The 5,613-nt window shown below is 39.7% G+C and overlaps 1 pseudogene; it reads right to left on the reverse strand.

Annotated features, from left to right (window-relative positions):
• Window positions 1–752: 752 nt before the first annotated feature.
• LOC108490515 lies at window positions 753–1,066 on the reverse strand (annotated as a pseudogene).
• Window positions 1,067–5,613: the final 4,547 nt, after the last annotated feature.

Consider the following 5,613-nt stretch of genomic DNA (forward strand, 5'->3'; position numbering starts at 1 on the left):
AAACAAGTGGAAGTGGCATCTCAAGGGACCATGAAGACTGAAAATTGCAAAGGAAGCTTTCTAGTGAATGGAAGTAGTACTCTGGGCTGCAGCATACAGGAGCTCCCAAGTCATTTACTGACCATCTGCCTGTATTTCAAACAGCTACTATTTCAAAGGTTGTACCTGGTAATCTTCCAAAATTGCTTTTAAATATGGTTCTTAAATTGTAGCAATAAACAAAATGTAAAATGCACTTAAACAATACTGCAGTTTATCAAAAAACACATAAGAAATTTCAATTTTTAGTTTTTGGGTTATAAAAATCAATGTTTTGGCTAAGTTATAAACATGTTTTTCACATAATTATTTGCATAACTCTAGTAATGCTATCAGTGGCTCTAAGATCGGAACTGGTTCTTAAAAAAAAACACCAAAACATAATACTTAGCCCCATATTTACCTGTTCTTTTATGCTTACATTTAGGTATTTGGTATATCATTATTATAATTTTACAAGTCATATCCAAAGGATAAAGCAAAACTATCTACAAATCAGCATTTATTTCTCAGCTTGTGAAAACATCCTTAATTTGTTGATGTAGCAAACAAATTTCAACTCTGCTATGCAAAAGAACAGAAGATAATCTGTTTTGCAATTAACTTTATAGTTCAGTTACATACAGGCAACATGCTATATATGAAAAAATTACTAACTGAGATACAGGAGTCAAATACTGAAAAAATTAACAGTTTGTTCTAATTTATTTTATTTAACAATCTAGGAAGTTCACAGCCATCAGTAGTTCCAGTGCAATTTCAGGTGTAATCAGAAATTCAGGAATCTCAGTGGAGCTGTAGGACTTTGTAGGTGAAATACATGCACACTTTTGAGAACACATGAGATTGACCTCATTGGTTTTGTTTTCAGCAAACTCACCCAGCCCACGCAGCATGCTTTTATTGTCCCTGAAGTTGATGCATATTCTCTTTTTACAATGAATTCATGCCCATCAGAAGACATTAACTTGAGATACATGGTCCCAGGGCCTTCCCAGCCACCATAGGTTTTCTCTTCTCCATCCATTATGTTCTTGTAAAATTCTTCTTTGATCCCACAGGAACTTTAGTAGTTTCAAGCCAGTCCTGCAGCCACAGCCCCTATTCAGCTCCCCCCGCTTTGTTTTTCTTGCAGTAATTTAAGTTGGCTGTCAATTGTCTTTAAAAAGCCCCAAATAGGAAATGATAGGAGAAGCCCAATCTAGGCAGGCTGAGTTCTTCTACTGTAATATTCCTTTTAAAAATCATCAGAACATTTCTCCCATCAGCAATGGTAGCCTTTATAGAACACAGGTGTTAAAAACAATTGATCTTTCTGAAAAAGAGAGCTGTGGTACATGGGAACGGATGCCTAAGAAGCTGGTGGAACCTTCCCTTGATGAGCCTCAACTCTAGGCATGCTTTAGGGGTGCTGTAAAAGCGTAGCAGAGCCAGGGAAGCAGGTCTATGAGCAGATCTCCGGGTCCCAGCTGTGGCAGAAGCTTCATGCTGCTTTTACTTGAAACGGAAGAGCTAACTTAGATGATATTGAGGGAAATTTGTAGCAGACCACCTCCTTCCCATACTCCCATCTTCTGCTCTCTGACTTTGGATCAGGTGATTCATTTATGTGGCCGATAGTGCTTCTAAAGTGTACTAGACAAAGTTGTCTCACTTAGGTACTGATGTAATAAAAACCCAGACTAAAACACTTACATGTCAGACATCCATGATTTTACGCAAACCTCATTATGTCTGTTTTTGACTGGGAAAAAATAGGAGGCTTTAGATATCAGTAAACTTATTCAAGGTCACTAGGCACAGTTGGGAGTCACATTTGACTCTGTCCATGCAACTGTCTTCTTAATGGTTAAGCCTTCCTGTGCTTTCAGTAGCCTTTGCATACTACCACACCAGGATTACTGAGGTGGTTCTAAGCATTACTAATTTTTATCATCTGTTTTCAGGGCTACCCTTTCCATAACTGTCAATAAAATAGCTTATTAACCTATAAATCACTGCCAACATCATGCTAAACAGAGAAAAATTCAAAGCATTTCTATTAAAAGCAGGAACAAGACAGAGATGTCCACACTCTCTACTCCTATTCAATATAGTGTTTGAAGTTTTAGCTAGAGCAATAAGGCAGGCGAGAAATAAAGATGATACAAATCCGAAAGGGAGAAGTCACACTATCCTATATCCTATTTGCAGATGTGCAGTAAACAGTATTTCTGAAAACTTTTGGGGAATGTTGGTGTTTGCTTGATTGTCACTTCTAAGTCCTCTTGGCTTCTCTTTACAGCTGAAAGTTTCTAGAGAACACCATGGTGCTGTTGAGGCCACACTATCATTCTAGGAGTAAGACGGGCCACCATCTAGGGGTTGGGTTCACTTTCTCAGCCAATGAAAAAATTAAAAGTCAGCAAAAACTCAGACCAGCAAAGAGCAAGAAGCTAATAACTTTTATTGGAAGATAAGGAATCACATCTCTACACAAACTCACACAGCAGAGAAATAAAGCTTTCCACAAATTGAGAGTGGAATTTGGAAACCAAAAATCCAAAGCCCCAAGGAGAGCTTGAGCCTTGTAAGTGTCTCAATAGTTTCTCATCCTCTAATTTTGGATTGGTCAAGTTAAACAAGGAAGTAGCTGCTGATAGGTCCAGTCCCAAGCTCAGAAATGCCCAGGACTATGTGAAGCTGAGCAGAACAGTTGAAAGGGCCATGTTGAAATCTAAAAAAAAAAAGGCCTACCTGCCAGAAGAAGCAGGACGTTTGCTCTATTTATTATTCCTCAGTAACCCTGTTTGCTTATTAGGGATTTAGACCCTTGCATTACTTGTTCCAGTTTCCAAATACACAAATAACACTGGTTTTTCAAATTTTCAAATTCTGTAAGGATTTCAGGGGGAAAGTTCCACTAAGGGTGGAAAGATGTGAGCTCAGAGTCGCTACTCTGTGTCTGAAGTCTCATCTTTGAGACCTGCACTGACCATATGTAGTCATGGCTACCCTTGGAACTCTTGTACACATTCACCCTCATCAGTGTCTGCCCCAAGTCACAGCTCCAAGATTGCCAGAGAAAACCAGAGATCTTTTAATTTTATGGGAGTTAGTGCCACATTCTTCCCATGGGGCATTTTTTATTTCTCCAAAATTAATGTTTTAGCCTAAAGTATCTGCCTTTGAATTACTTCACTAAAATTCAAAATTATGTCATCAATAAGGACGAAGGACTGAAAATAGTTATTTATAAGCAGCCAGCACTCAACAAACTCATCCCTGTCCTCACCCAAGAGATCATCCTTTATATAAATTATTGCTGCTCTCTAGAGGGCCCAGGAAATATTTTAAAGTTTTTAAAATTATTTTGTTCTTGTTTCTGAACTGCCCCAAATGCCCAAACTGATTCCATTTTATTCTAGCTGACTTTTGCCTCACCCTGTATTTCTGCCCCTGCTCCTGCTAACTGTAGCCAGCCAGGCAGAACAGCATCATGAAGAGCTGTGTGTGTGTGTGTGTGTGTGTGTGTGTGTGTGTATGTGTATGTGTGTGATATTTTCCAGTCAAGTCCCTGTTGAGGGCTTTGGTTTGCCCTTTCAATGAAGGTGGGTTGTTTCTGTAACTAGAAACATGCTCTCTGGGTCAACAGAGACTATAAATTTTCATAATGAGAAAGTATTTTTGGAGGTGGGACCTAGATGAGGAAGTATGCCACCTCCTGCTTCCTGGCTGCTTTGAGGCAAACACCTCTGTTCTACCACACCTTCTTCTACGGTTTCTCTGCCTCACCACAGGCCTCCAAATACTGGAGGCAGTCAACTATGTGCCAAAGCCTTTGTAGCTGTGAGCCTAAACAATCCATTCCCTCTTTAAGTTGTTTATGTCAGATAATTTGTCACAGTGAAGAAAAACCAACCAACATGTTTGTCTTTGTTTTATCCAGCTTTCTTTGTTTCCATATGACAACTTCAGTAAGACAAGAAACAGAGGAACTTACAACAGGAATTTTGATATTCAGATAGCCCAAGATACAACTAGTAACTCAGTTATCCAGGACAGATACAGAGGCTTTAAAGCATCAGATGAAACTCCTGAGACCAAAAAAACTTAAAAGGGGCCTGAAGAGAAGGCTCAGTGGTTAAGAGTGTGTACTGCTTTTGCAGAGGACCTAAGTTCAGTTCCCAGCACCCATATCAGGTGACACAATCACCTGTAACTCTAGCACCAATGACTCCAACACCTTCTGGCCACTGCTGGCACCTGCACTCATGTACACACACACACACACACACATACACACACATACACACACACACACACACACACACACACACACACACACACACACACACACACACACACACACACACACACGGAGGCATACACTTAATTTAAAACATAAAAAATTAAGAGGCAGATATATCACTGTGAGTTCAAGGCCAGTGTGGTCTACAGAGCGAGTTCTAGGCCAAGGACCACATAGTGAGAGCCTGTCTCAAACAAAAATTAAAAATTAAAAAAATTAGATGTGTCTATGTTGCTAAAGGGTACTGTGATAATTTACTAGAGAAGTGCGTATATGAGGGGGAGGAAGTAGGCCTGGTGACAGATGGTTCACTTACCTTTCATTATTCCCAGTCTTATGTAAATATTCTCTTATGAAGTATTTAATAGCTTTACAAGGTAGAGAAAACAGAATAATAGGAAGGTTGAGAGTCAAAGATTAAAAAAAAAAAATTTCCAATAAGCTCAAATTTGGGTATGTTTTTCATGCTACAATTGTAACCATGAATAATATTTGAATAAATTTTGCTTCCAATTGATCCCAAGAAAGGAAATTGAGACTCTCAATGCATTTTTGGAGGGTGATTACTGTACCCACGATGGGGAATTTTTTTTTTTTGGTCTTTTTGAGACAGGGTCTCCCTGTAGCCCCAGATGCCCTGGAACTCACTGTGTAGACCAGGCTGGCCTTGAACTCACAGAGATCCGCCTGCCTCTGCCTCCCAAGTGCTGGGATTAAAGGCCTGTGCCACCACACCCGGCAGGAGCAATGTGGTCAGTTTTAAGAGTGAAAGCAACTGTCCTTCTAAAAATCAGGTAATTTTCATCATGTCCTTGGCACCAATTGATTTCAAACATTCTGTAAAGACCATTTGTGAACTGGATGTCCTAGGACCTGGGAATCCAAGTTTTGTGATACTACAGTTTTAAAATCTATTTGGCAGTGTATGTAAGCATCTTAATAAAAGCAGAGATGAGCTGGAGAGATGGGTTAGTTATTAAGAGAGCCAGTTGCTCTTGCAGAGGACCTGAGTTCAATTTCCAGCACCCACATGGTGGCTAACAACCATCCGTAACTCCAGTTCCAAGGGGTCCAACACCCTCTTCCTACCTCTGCCAGCATTGCACAACATGGGTGCGCTTAGGTACATGAAGGCAATATACTCATATACATAAAATAAAAATAATAACTAAAACAAAAAAATAAATAAAAGCAGAGACAGTGCATGAGGACAGCTAAGCCAGAATTCCAGCTGGCTGAGGGATTTACAGGACTTGTGCAAAAGGAGAATGTGTCCAGTGTGT

This window comes from Nannospalax galili, unplaced genomic scaffold (genome assembly GCF_000622305.1).
Source record: "Nannospalax galili isolate Female #2095 unplaced genomic scaffold, S.galili_v1.0 scaffold1173, whole genome shotgun sequence".
Lineage (NCBI taxonomy): Eukaryota > Metazoa > Chordata > Mammalia > Rodentia > Spalacidae > Nannospalax > Nannospalax galili.